At 47.8% G+C, this 14,555-nt stretch overlaps 1 protein-coding gene across 1 annotated transcript in view; it reads right to left on the bottom strand.

The window, feature by feature from the left end:
• The window catches only part of ACTR3 (actin related protein 3), a 260,843-nt gene that overhangs the window by 58,366 nt on the left and 187,922 nt on the right, over positions 1-14,555 (bottom strand). The gene's annotated exons all lie outside the window — the stretch shown is intronic.

The following is a 14,555-nucleotide window of genomic DNA, read 5'->3' as shown; positions in this document are numbered from 1 at the left end:
GTGGTGCCCGACACATTCTGTATCTGGGAGTGTGTATTGCTAGGACGGTTCAATTATCGCAAGCACTAAACTATAACCTGCTGGCAGACGCTCTATGTATTAAGTTAAAGCATTGGAGTGCTCTACCCATTTCCATGATGGGTAGGATCGCTTTAGTAAAAATGATAATTCTCCCAAAGCTTTTTTATCTATTTAGTACGGTGCCGGTCTGGCCGGGGCGGCCTTATTTACCAAGATGTCCAACGCATGTGTCACATTTGTATGGGGTGGTCACCCTAGGGTGAGCTGGAGGGTTCTAACTGATGTCTACCCACAGGGTGGTTTGATGGCACCGGACCTTGAACTTTACTACTTGGCTGCACAGGCACAATATTTCTTAACCCAGCGGGCCATGTACCGAGCCAGCCCGAAAAAGAGGCCGTGTTGGTGCTCCACCAACTTACAAAGTCAACTCCCAAGCATTACAACGCCACAAAACCATCAAAGGTGGTGACTACGGCATGGGCCAAAATAGTTGAGATATTTGACACGGATAAGATATACCATCCGAGTATGCTGCTTTGGGGCGACCCCCAAACACACTTCAGTATAGAGGTGGAAGTAGCCACCCACTGGTCCTCCAGGGGCATATCACAATGGGGTCAACTGTTCACGGATGGGCACTTTATTCAGTGGGATGATATCAAGGACGTAGTGAGGAATACGCACGGGACCAGACAACAATATTCCCGTATACAAGCAGCCATATAAAGTATATGTCCGACCTTTCCTAATGAACCACCGCAGAATATGGGATTGGGATTATATGTTCACGGGCGGATCTCAAAAGATAATGGTGTCAGCACTGTATAAGATTATACTCCAAACACGCCCGATAGAGCAACGCACAACTAAGGCCAAGTGGGAACAAGACCTGGGAGAGCAAATTGAAAACGATGAATGGTCCCGACACTGTGCACTTACCAAACAGATTTCATGTAATTCTAGATACAGGCTAATTCACTATAAGCTAATATAAAGAACACACTACCCCCCCCTTTGAAGCTCAAACGCATATATCCGACCATGTCCGGGAACTGCCCGAGATGCAATGCTGAAAATGCAAACATTTACCATATGTTAGGGGCATGTGTAAAACTGAGGGGATATTGGGAGGGGGTGTGTCTGGCCCTAGATGGGATGGCAAATCAACCAGTGGAATGGACCCCACGGATGTGCCTGTTGGGGGTAGTCGAGAAAATGAACCCGATATGGCGGAAACTGTTGAACTTAAGTCTGCTCCTAGCCAAAAGGGCGATTCTGCTCAAATAGAAAAGTGCAACTCCCCCAACCAAGGCAGACTGGGATAGAGACATGGTATGGGCAAACGATATGGAGGAACTATACATACATAGACTCGGTATTACCTGCTACTCGGCCAAAGAATATATGGGAAAGATACAAACTGTACTTGAAAAGGCCGAGCAAGAACACTCTGAAAAGTAATTGAAATTGTATAATGTATGAACATATCAGTACTACAGCTAAGTGTTTATTTTTGTTGCACACAGTTAATACAAAGAATATAAAAAAATAAAAAAAAGTTACATACCAACTGTAACGTTCTTTAGATTGGATGTTTCTCCCACATATACATCTCATCTTAGATATTATTACCTTCCAGCTTTGCACTCTGCTCGAGGCTAAGGCATCGATGTCCCTCAGCGGCATCCGTCGAGCGCCAACGTCATCCGTTGTATAAAAGCCGCAAGTCCCGCCCGTTGGCCTCAGTTCTGTTTTTTCGTTTATTATAGTCAATGGATTGTAGATAATGGCGTACCTCTTTTGACCCAAGCATTAAAGGAACTTTGAGTGTAAACCACGTAAACTGTACTGTGGGGTAGGCTGGAGGGTCAATGAGGAATAAGTAGGAGGAACATCCAATCGAAAGAACGTTACAGTTGGTAAGTAACTTGTTCTTCGAATGGATTGTGTCCTACCACGTATTCCTCATCTTAGAGAGACTCCCAAAGCAGTGTTTGTATTGGAGGTTGGAGTATGAGAGATATTAAATCATGTACAGAATGAAGTACTGCTTTAGCAAAGAGCCCCCCCCCCCGTGAGGAAGTCGAATCTAGGGAATAGTGTTTTATAAATGTGTGCATGGATGACCTGGTGGCTGCCGTGCAAATATCTTGTACTGGGACACCCCTTTGAAGTGCTGTTGAAGTTGTCATGACCCTGATGGAATGAGCTCTCAGCCCATCTGGAGGATCTTTCCCAGCCAGTCTATCATTCAGTTATAGCCAAAGAACAAGTTACTTCTTACCTTGTAACGTTCTTTCGACGGGATGTTCCTCCGACGTATTCCTTATCTTTGATAATACGTTTCCAGCTTGCTGGCCTCGGAATTTTTTTCTGTAGAGGGTGCTGCGCGTCGACGTCCGCCCAGTCGATGTCCCTCGACGGCCACCGTATCGGCGCCGACGTCACCATGCCCATAAATAGCCACGCGCTGCATCTGTTGCTCAGTTTCGTTTTGTAGCATAAGACAAGTCATGCCTGAATTGGTTATTGACCTTGAAGGAGCGTAAGCTGCAACCACAAGGGAAGTATCACTGCGGGGATGGATGGGAGGGGCGGATAAGGAATACGTCGGAGGAACATCCCGTCGGAAGAATGTTACAAGGTAAGAAGTAACTTGTTCTTCGAAGGGATTGTGTCCTCCGACGTATTCCTTATCTTTGATAGACTCCCATAGCAGTGGCATGTAATTGGAGGTGGGAGTGAGAATGTTATGTATCCCTTTAGGGATGGACCGAATGTAAATCGGCCTTGCCAAATCTGGTCTCTTGAGTAGTGGAGGAATCCAGATTGTAAAATTTTGTGAATGTATGTGTGGACGACCATGTGGCAGCCGCACATATGTCTCGGACCGGTACCCCTGGTTGAATGAGCCCTGATCTTTTGGGGTGGCTCTTTCCCTGCCAGTTTGTAACATTCCAGAATGGCCAAAATAATCCACCTGGAGATGGTTTGTTTTGTTATGGGTAGTCCTAACTTATGACCCGAGCATCCTACAAACAGTTGGTCTGCTTGCCTGATCCTAGCCATTCTGCTGATATAAATGCTGAGAGCTCGCCTTGGGTCCAGCCTATGAAGCCTTTCCTCCTCTTTCCCCGGATGGGGAGGAGGGTAGAATGAAGGTAACGTAATTTTCTGAGTAATATGAAATTCAGAAACCACCTTTGGGAGGAAATTAGGCTTCACCTGTAGGACAACTTTGTCCTTGTGGAAAATTGTATGTGGGGGTTTACAGGAGAGAGCTTGTAGCTCGCTCACCCTCCTAGCAGATGTTAGTGCTACCAATAGGACAGTTTTAAGCGTGAGAAATCTCAGCGAACAAGAGAAGTGGTTCGAATGGAGTGCCCATTAGGAAGTTTAAGACTAAATTTAAGTCCCATAAGGGAACCTGGAATGGTTTTGGGGGATAAACATTAGTTAGTCCCTTGAGAAATTGTACCACTAGAGGAAGTTTGAAATACGATGATTCCTCTGCAGTGCGCTTGAAGATAGAAAGCGCTGTGAGATAGCCTTACAGTGCCAACTTGAAGGCCCGAGTTTGCCAAGTAGAGTAGAAACGATAACACCATTGGTGTACCACATGAAAAAGGGTCGATATTCTCTACCCTACACCAGCTGCAAAATTTGTTCCAACGGCAGCGATAAAGACTTTGTTGCTGGCCTTCTGGCCGAAAGCAACACCTCCATGATGTCATCAGGGAGATCCCAATCCTTGTACCTCACCCTTTCAGAAGCCAAGCGTGAAGGTTGAGGGTTCTGGGTGTCTGGATGGAGAACCTGACCTCCCTTCTGCGAGAGAAGATTCTCTTTGAATGGAAGACGGATTGGAGGGCAGATGGACATATCTAGAAGGTCCGGGTACCACGTTCTCCTGGCCCAATTAGGATCATGGTTTTCCAGAATCTTCTCAACCTCCTGATCATTTGAGGAATAACAGGGACTGGTGGGAACGCGTAAAGGAGTGGAAACTCCCAGTCCACTACGAACGTGTCTCCTAGAGCTCCTCTCGGGGGAAATTCCCTTGAACAGAACAGATCGCACTTCCTGTTGGCGCTTGTGGCAAACAGATCCACCTGAGGGGTTCCCCAAAGGGCGAAGATCTCTTGAAGGACTTCCTGAGCTAGTTCCCACTCGTGGGAGACTGTGCTCTGCCTGCTCAGAGCGTCCGCTGTCAAGTTCTTCTCTCCGGCTAGGTGGACTGCTGATAGAGAGATTCCTTCTTGGATTGCCCAGAACCAGAGCTGCATCGCCTCTCTGCACAGTGGTAGTGATCCTACGCCTCCTCTTTTGTTGAGGTAGTGAATGGCCACCGTGTTGTCTGTCATTATCGGGACATTTCTCCCCTGTACTGATGGCAGGAAAGCTTTCAGCGCTAGTCTGATGGCTCTCAGCTCCAATAGGTTGATGTGTAGTCTGGACTCCGATGGAGACCAACGACCGCTGATGGTCAAGTCGTTGGCATGGGCTCCCCACCCCGTGAGTGAGGCGTCTGTGACTACGGTTATCTCCGGCCATGGTTGCCAAAACAGTTCTCCTTTCAAGATGTTCTCTGGATAGGCCCACCATTGAAGGTCGCGGGCTACCTTGTCCGGAATCCGGAGGAGATCTGTCATTCTCCCTGAGAATTGCGACCACTGACTTCAGTGCCCACTGAAGAGATCTCATTCTCAGGCGAGCCTCTGGCACAAGGAAGATGCAGGATGCCATGAGGCGTAGCAACCTCAAAAAGTCGAAGGCTGGGAGACGTTGGGCATTTTGAAACTTGGTGACAATCTGCAGAATATCTTGAGCCCTCACCTCTGGTGGCAAGGCTTTTCCCAGGGAAGTGTCCAGGACCGCTCCAATGAACTGGAGTCTCTGTGATGGTATCATCTGTGACTTCTTTAAATTGAGGGAGAAGCCCAGTTTGTGAAGGAAGTGGCAGATATAATCTAGTTGGGCCTGGGCCTGTTCCGAAGATACAGCCCTGATCAGCCAATCGTCCAGGTAGGGGTAGACGTGGATCCCTTCCCTCCTTAGACTCGCCACCACTATCGACATCAGCTTGGTGAAGACCCTCGGGCGGAGGTCAGCCCAAATGGCAGAACTCGAAATTGATAATGAGAGTCGCCAATTGCGAACCTCAGGTATTTCCTGTGTTTGAGATGGATTGGCACATGGAAATAAGCATCCTGAAGGTCCAGAGATACCAGCCAGTCCTGGAGCTGGAGGGCCTGAAGGATCTGAGAGAGAGTTACCAAGTCCAGGATGGGTCTCAGTCCTCCGTCCTTCTTTGGTATGAGAAAGTAGGGGGGAGTACCAGCCCTTGTTCCTGTCCGCTACAGGTACCGGTTCTATGGCACCTTTCTCTAGCAGGTCCATAATTTCCTGCAAGAGGAGCGAATCTGGAACTTTCAGAGAGCTGTTCCCCGGTGGATGACTCTGAGGGATGTGTAGAAAGGGTAGGCAGTAACCCTGGGCAACTGTCTCCAATGCCCAAGCATCCGACATTATAGCCTGCCATTCCGTCAGATGGCGAGTTAACCTGCCCCCTACAGGTGTATTGTGTGGAAAGGCCTCAGAGTGGTTTGGGGACGGCTGATGCAGATGCCGAGGGTAAAGAGGCACCTGCTGCTGCTGCGGCCTTAGTACTTTTGACCCATCCACCTCAGGTGGATCTCCTTTGGCCTTTGAGCCAGCGGTCCTCTTCCTTTCCCGAATGCGGAATAATAGCGAAACGACTTTCCTCTCCCAGAGGTTCCTGAGGGGCAAAAAGGAGTTTGGCGGATAGCAGCTCCTAAAGATTTTGCTGCTGCTTTAGAAGTCTAACTTTTCTAGACTGTCATCAGCCTTTTTTCCGAATAGTGAAGAGCCGTCAAAGGGCATATTCAAAAGTCTGGCCTGTACATCTGGAGCAAAGCCAGACTTTCGCAACCACGCATGCCTGCGGATTGTTGTACTTGCCGCCATGGCCCTGCTGATACTGTCAACGGAATCGATGCCACTTTGAAGTGATTCGCACATGGCATCTTTGCCATCTTTAATAATGTTAAGGAAGGCTTCCTTTTCCTCTCCTTCGGGTATGCAGTCAGCCGCTGATTAAGCACACTCCCATTGTGTGTGACTGAACCTGGTGAGCGTACAGGTGGCGTTGATGGACTTCAACGCCATACTACAAGCAGAGAAGACTTTCTTCGCCATAGAATCGTACCTCTTGTCATCTCTATCCTGTGGGACAGTAGGGTAAGCGGTCCTGCTGCTAGATGAAGTTGCCGCTTGAACCACCAGGCTCTCTGGAGTCGGGTGTTTTGATAAGTATTCAGGGTCAGCAGCCGCTACCCTATACTTGGCTGACAATCTTTTATTGACCGCATGGATAACTTCAGGAGTTTCCCAATTAGATGTAATTTTCCTTTGTAAGGCTGCATGGAAGGGGACCACAGGGTCCTCCTGTGGACCTTTGTCTAATATGTCTGTTAGGTCATCCTGTTGAAAAACAGGGGAAGGCGCAGACCAACCCATAAATTCAATAATTCTTTCCATAAAGGTTCTATAGGGCGTTTTGCATGCTCCCCTGGGTCTGGCTTAACAAATTCCACTTCTGGGGAAGTGTCCAGCACACTTGCCTCATGTAGTGACTCTTGTAGGTCCTTCAGCCTTCTTTCCTCAGAGGTGAAACCCTCTGAAATAGGCAGTGTGGTCCTCTGTAACCCAAATGTTTCCTGGTCAGAATCTTCCCCCTCTTCATAAATTGAACATCGTCCAGGGTACTCTGACCTCTGAAATGGTGTAAAACCCATCTCTAAGGCAGAAGGAGCCAAACTCTTCATTATTGGGCGAGAAAACGTTGATGTCGTAGACGCCGATGTGACAGGCTTCGAAGGCGCTGAAAATGGCGTTGAAAAAACTCGAAGGGGTCTCGAAGAACTCGAGAGGATCGGGATCCTACTCGAGGACATCGACGACTGTCTCGGCGTCGTGCCCGAGGCCCTTGGGATCACCGTTGGCTGTGGAGTAGCCTTGGTCTTCTCTTTCATCGGCGTCGAGTCGATCGACCGATGCGTCGAGGAACCCTTCGACAACAGCGTCGATGGCGCCGATTCATGAGTCGAAGGAATCTCCGACGACGGCGTTGAAGGAATCCTCGACGACGGCGAAGGAATCCTCGACGACGGCAAAGATGGTGCCTTCTTACCCGATGGCTCGTGGCGCTCTCGGGTGGAATGTTTCGCTGGGTGCTGCGACTCGCGGCGTTTTGATTTTTTGGGTTTTTCACCCGGGGTATCACCCTCAGCTGTCTTCGAGGGGGTCGAGGCCGCGTTCTCGAAGACGCTTAACATTTTCTTTCTGAATTCCTCCCACTCAGTTTGAGAGCTGTGTTTTGTGGAACAGGAGACCCTTTCTGGGGACACAGAAGACGACGAGGAAGGGGATCTCCGACGTCTCTTTTTCGAGTCTTGATCTCGACGAATGGTGGGAGCTACTTCGAGATCTAGAATGGGAACGTTTGACTGCGATGAGACAAATGCCTCGACTCAGCTGAAGAAACCTTCGAGGAGGTTTTTGACTTACCTCTCTCGAGCTTCCCCTTGCGCTCCTTCAAGGCTTTTGCCGTCATGGACATGCAGTCCTCACACTCCGAACAATGGTGCTCGGATCCCAAGCACCACAAGCAGATCCTGTGGGGATCCATTAACGACATTTTTTTACCACAGTCTCGACATTTCTTGAAGCCGGATCGCGGCGTCGTCGGTTCCGATGAAGATGCCATCGAGAACGAGTAGGTATTATTCGAGTAGATATAGAGTTATCCTGACTGAACTGAGCAACGACGTTCCGAGGCCCCACGAAGCGCGGAAAAACGGAACTGAGCAACGGACGCAGCGCGTGGCTATTTATGGGCATGGTGACGTCGGCGCCGATACGGTGGCCGTCAAGGGACATCGACTGGGCGGCCGTCGACGCGCAGCGGCCTCTACAGAAATAATTTCTGAGGCCAGCAAGCTGGAAACGTATTATCAAAGATAAGGAATACGTCGGAGGACACAATCCCTTCGAAATTATCCTTCTGGACAATGTTTGCTTAGTCACTGCCAGCCCTAATTTACAACCAGTGTATCAAAGAGTTGGTCGCACTGACGTAACCTGGCCAGTCTTGAACTATAGAAACTAACAGCTCTCCTAGTGTCCAATCTGTGTAGTCTTTCCTCCGCCTTACTCGCGTGAGGGCGGCTGGGGGATAAAAAGCAGGCAGTGTTATCTTTTGTCACAAGTGAAAATCCGAGACAGTTTTTGGTAAAAACAAAGGTTTGACTCCAAGAACAACTTTTTCTTTGTAAAAGATGGTGTGAGGAGGTCTGCTAGAAAGTGCCTGCATCTCACTCACCCTGCGGGTTGAAGTAATTGCAAGTAGAAGTATGGTTTTTAAAGTAAGGAGCCTTAACGGACAAGAATGTAAAGGCTCAAACAGAATGCATTTGAGAAACTTTAATACCAAGTTTAAGTCCCACACAGGTACTTGAAAAAGGTATTGGAGGAAACACATTATTAAGAACTGTTAAAAATAGTATAATTAAGGGTATTTTGAAATAATATTCCTACTCAGAGGAGCGCTTAAAAATAGATAGCGCTGCTAAATACCCCTTTATCAGCCAATCTGGGGCTCCAGGTTGATACAAGTGTAGAAGAAAAGATAATATTGTGGGAATATTACACTGAAAAGGGTCCACATTCTTATCTCTGCAACAGTTACTGAACTTGTAACGACACCGGTACAGAGATTTAGTTACAGGTCTTCTGGCTGAAAGCAAAATCTTCATTACGTCATCCGGAAGGTCCCAATCCTACTATCTCAGCCTCTCGGAAGCCATGCGTGAAGGTTGAATGTCTTGACCTCCGGATGGAGAACCAGACCTTCCTCTCGTGAGAACAGGCCCTCTCTTTGTGGAAGACGTATTGGAGGGCAGATGGACATGGGCAGAAGGTCAGGGTACACGTCCTCCTGGCCCAATCGGAGGCAATTAGGATCATGGTTTTGCTGAACCTCCTTAGCCGCCTGATTACTCGAGGGATCACAGGGACTGGATGAAACACGTACAGGAGTGGAAATTCCCAGTCCACCACTTACATGTCTCCTAGAGCTCCTCTGAGGAAAGTCCCTTGAGCAGTACAGTTCGCACTTCCTGTTGACACTGGTCGCAAACAGATCCACTTGAGGGGTTCCCCAAAAAGCGAAGATCTCTTGAAGGACTTCCTGAGCTACTTCCCACTAGTGGGAAAGTGTGCTCTGCCTGCTCACAGCGTTCACCGCTGTGTTTTGCTCTCCGGCTAGATGAACCGCCTTCTTGTATTGCCCAGAGCCATAGCTACATCGCCTCTCTGCACAGTGGTAGGGACCCTAATCCTCCTCTTTTGTTGAGGTAGTACATGGCCACTGTGTTGTCCGTCATTATCAGGACATTCTTTCCCCGTACAGAGGGTAGGAAGGCCTTCAGCGCTTGTCTGATTGCCCTCAGCGCCAATAGGTTGATGTGTAGTTTGGACTCCGAAAGAGACCAAAGACCGCTGATTGTCATCTCGTTGGTGTGAGCTCCCCACCCTATGAGTGAGGTGTCCATCACTACCGTTATCTACGGCCATGGTTGCCAAAAAGATTCTCCCTTGAAGATATGTTCTCTGCAAACTCACCATCGAAGGTCCTGTGCTACTCTGGCTGGAACTTGAAAAAGATCTGACATTTCCCCTGAAAATTGGGACCATAGAGTACTGAGGGCCCATTGACGAGATCTCATCCTCAATCTGGCTTCTGGCACCAGAAAAATGCAGGATGCCATAAGACCGAGCAACCTGAGAAAATCGAAGGCCGGTAGATGCTGGACATCTTGGAATTCTGTTACCATCTGCAGAATGTGGTGCGATCCCCCTTTCGGAAGGCGAGGCTTTGCCCGAGTAAGTATCCAGGACTGCTCCGATAAACTGGAGTTCTGTGATGGTATCATGTATGACTTTAAATTCAGAGAAAAGCCCAGTCTGTGAAAGAAGTGGCAGGTCTTGGATAGATGCTCCTGGGTTTGTTTGGGAGAACGTACCCTGATCATCCAATCGTCCAGGTAGGGGTAGACGTGAATTCCCCCTCTCCCGAGACTCGCTGCCACAACCGCCATCAACTTGGTGAAAACTCTCGGGCGGAGGTCAACCCCAAAGGCAGAACTTGAAACTGATAGTGAGAATTGCCAATCGCGAACCTCAGGGACTTCGTGTGTTTGAGATTTATTGGCACATGAAAGTAAGCATCCTGAAGGTCCAATGATACCAACCAGTCTTGGAGTTGGAGAGCCTGAAGGATCTGAGAGAGTGTGAACATTTTGAACTTGTCCTTCCTGAGGAACTTGTTCAAGTTTCTGAAGTCTAAGATGGGTCTCAACCCTCTGTCCTTCTTTGGCATAAGGCAATATGGGGAATACCCACCCTTGTTCCTCTCCGCTACAGGTAAATGCTCTATTGCACCTTTTAGTAGCAGGGTTAAGATTTCCTGCAACAGGAGCGGGTCTGGATGTTTGGCAGAGTTGTATCCCGGCGAGTGATTGAGGTTTCTTTTGAAAAGAAAGGCAGTAACGTTTGGAAACTGTTTCCAGTGCCCAAGCATCTGAAGTAATGGCCCACCATTCTTCCAGATGCTGTGAGATCCTGCCTCCCACCGGGGTCTTGTGGGTCAAAAACTCAGTGGCTTTGTGGCAGCTGCTGCTGCAGCTGAAGGGACAATTGCCCTTGCTGAGGCAGATCTAGTACCTTTTCCTCACCCCCGAGGAAATTCCCTATGTCCCCTTTAACTGGCCTGTCCGCTTCCCTTTCCAAATGAGGAATAAAATCGAAAGGGACTACCCCCTCCAAGAAGATGAGCCTGTGTAGGGGAGTTGTTGAGTTTGTCGTATAGTGGCACTGAGTGATTTTGCTGCCACTTTGGAGGTCTGCAGCTTCTCCAAACTTTCATACGCCTTGCTGCTGAACAACTTCGAGCCGTCAAATAGCATATTGAGAAGTCTTGCCTGCACATCCGGTGCAAAACCTGACTTCCTCAGCCACGCAAACCTACTTAGCACAGCACTAGGCTCCATGGACCTACTGATGCGGTCAGCAGTGTCCAAACCTGATTGAAGGAATTGCCCCGTAGCCTCCTTTCCATCCCTTACTATGGCCAGGAAACCTTCCCGTTCTCACCTTCAGGGATGTGTTCAGCTGCCGCGGTCATACAGTCCCACACAGTGTATGTAAATCTTGCAAGGGTGCAAGTTACATTTGTAGATTTTAATGCCATGCTCCCCGAAGAAATAATCTTTTGGGACCATGCATCAATCTTCTTATCATCCCCATCTGGGGGAATTGTAGGATATGCCGCATTCCTAGTAGAAGTAGCCGCCTGAACTACAGGACTCTCAGGTGATGGGTGTTTACTGAAATATTCAGAATCTGAAGAACAGGGTCTGCATTTGGAAACTATTTATTTTTTTATTTACTGTCGGAGTAGACTCAGGGTTTTCCCATGCAGTGGTCACCTTCCTTTGTAGAGATACATGAAAAGGAAGTATGGTGTCTTGTTGAGGGCCCCCCGAAAGGATGTCAGTCACATCATCCTGATAAATAGGTGAATTTCTGCTCCACCCAAAAAATTCAAATACCCCATTTATTAACTTTCTGTATCCTGCATCAGCATGCTCAGCTGGGTCAGGCTTTTCAAATTCATATTCTGGTGATGTGTCCAGACCACTTGCTGACTGCAAGCACTCAAATCTGCCATCTTAGATTGAGGGTCAATCAACTCCTCAGGGACCTGTTTTGTTCCAAATTTCACACCAGCTGGTGAAACATCTTCCTCTCCTGATGACCTCCCTCATAAATGGAGAACATGGTTTTAAAGAAATCCTGCCTACTTTCAGGTTGAAATAATTTCTCAGGTGGCTTAGACTGACACAGATGTCCATTTTGCAAGAGGAATGAACGAAGACGTCGACGGCATCGAAGTTATAGGGATCGCCTTCGATACAGTCAAGGTAACCTTTGACACTTAAGGAATTGTCAACACCGAAGGAATTATTGACGCTGTTGAAGGAGCCTTCGACATAGTCTACTGTGCACTCAACATAGCCTTCTTGGAATGGTCTGTCGACACCCTGTGCTCGATCGCCTTAGACAGAGGCTTCGAGGAAGTCTTCAACAAGGATTTTAATGGCGGATGTGTATCCGACCCATTTTATCGAGTACTACCCCCGATTTTTGCACCCGTTTTTATGAGGTGTCAGGGAGGACTCCCTGGACAACACCCTCAACGATTTGTCAACAGATTTTCTTGTCTTAGATCATCCCCTGTCACTCTTTGTAGGAGCAGGAACATGGCCTTCGCTAGACTTCGAGGGGGTCTGGGCCGCATTCTCAAAGATCTTTAGCATAGATGTTCTGTAGGCTTCCCACTTTTTCGGGGAATCGTGTTTTGATGGACATGTAGTTTCCTCAGACGACATTGTGGAAGAGGGAGACCGGTGTCATCTTTTTAGAGGAAGAAGAGGACTTCCTGGATCTGCTCCTCGACCTAGACTTTTTAGATTTGTGACGTCTTAAAATAGACTCAGCCGAGTTTCCCTCCCCCCCCCTCAAAGAAAATTGAAGACTCCTCCCCCACCACCAGTTCACCTCTCCATTCCTTTAATGCTTTATGGGTCATCGACTGACAGAAACCGCACTCGTCTATACAATGGTCGGAACCAAGGCAATTCCGATGGGGGTGTTAGTGACATCTTCCTTCCACATTTCTGGCATTTTTATAATCCAGTCTTCAACGTGGAAGGATTAGATGACATTTTCACTAACTGAAGCGCCGTTTTCTCGATCAGAAACAAAGCTAATGGAAAAAAACAGAACTGAGGCCAACGGGCGCACCTCGATGCTTTTATACAACAGATGACATCGCTGCTTGATGGAGGCCGCCGAGGGACATCGACCCCGCAGCCTCGAGCAGAGCGCCCTCTGGTGGAAATATTTTTTTTCTCCGAAGCAGCAAACCTGGAAGGTAAGAATATCTAATATGAGGAATACGTTGGAGGACACAATCCATTCGAAATGAGAATTCTCCCCAACAACTTCCTCCCTTGGGCTGTTGGGACCAACCAGCCTCGAGACAAGCTTCATTTTGGCATAACCCCTGACTTCATGTGACTTTCCAAAGCTGCAGAATCCCAATGCCTGGGGACCCCCCCCGACCATCATCGAGTGCATTGTCGTCGAAAGTGCAAATCAGGCAAACATTTTGTGTGCTTCCAGAAGACTCTAAAGAAGCAGGAAATCTTCATCCAGAGTCTCCTAACCAGAGCCCAGGAACGGGGGATCAAGTAACATCCAACCAGAGCCGTTCATTTGTTCTTTGGCATCGAGAAAAAGATGCCAAAACCACAAAAGGCTGCTGAATCAAGGATAATCCATTGTTGCAGAATCCCTCTCAGGAGTGCTGCAGCAGTAGCCCGCCAAACATCCTCCCTTTTATCACCACGACCAAGGAACAAGAACAAGGTTCTGATACACTGCAACAGGAAGGCATCCAGCTGGAACAAATTATTCAATTCTCTGGTACTGTGCGGCTTGGGGTAAATCTACATTTTGCCGTTTGTAGTGCTTCCGAGAGCTTGGAGGGTACCATTTTAAACCCTTTTGAGTTGACCTCAACTCAACTGCACTGGCTTTCCACCTTGTGCTCCTTCAAGGTGGCTCCTCTTGAGCTTCAGTATAAAGATCACAGAACTGACTATTCTAAAACATTTTCTTAGAAGAGGGCATCAGAACTTTGAACTGACCCATTGACTTTGGCTGTCCTAGTTCCCCAACGGCTCCTCTTCTGTTCCCTCGCAGGTTTTGAGTGTTGAACACTATTATTGATGGGATAAACGACTGCCTACATCCCTCTGGGAGAAAAAGACTATTGTTAGTGCTACAGTGTTCTATTCAACTCTGACATGTTTTCCCTCCAAGCTCACCATTGTATGGCAAACGGTAAGTGCTACTACTGACCTTAACTGATGTCACTACGTGTGCTGGAAATGTTTTGGTTCAAAAGGAATTTACTTACCTGCATTGTTGCTACTTCAATAATAACAGATTCTGAAATTCGGCTTGATGTTACCATTAGTTGCTGCATAATGTGATTCATTTGCTTTGTGTATATAAATAATTGTAATCTAAGTGTGTAAGTGTTCACTTGTCACAACTGATGTCATTGTACTGCTCTACAGCTCACAGTACCCCTTCTAAGATAAGCCTGGCTGCTCAGCCACAACTAACTTGTGTAGTACAGGCCTATGTAAAAATGTAGGTCACTAATACCAAGCTGATAAGTCATGTAAAGACCCACACCAGTTGGACTCCACAAAATCTTACCTAACACTTCTCCAGCGTCCATTGACTGACGTGAATCTATTAGCGTTGTATAGTTTTCTGGTGGAACCCTTTTGGGCCACACAATCGGAATGCTG

The sequence above is a fragment of the Ambystoma mexicanum genome, chromosome 9 (genome assembly GCF_040938575.1).
Source record: "Ambystoma mexicanum isolate Mex_15411 chromosome 9, UKY_AmexF1_1, whole genome shotgun sequence".
Lineage (NCBI taxonomy): Eukaryota > Metazoa > Chordata > Amphibia > Caudata > Ambystomatidae > Ambystoma > Ambystoma mexicanum.
This window is presented reverse-complemented; position numbering and strand designations above follow the sequence as displayed.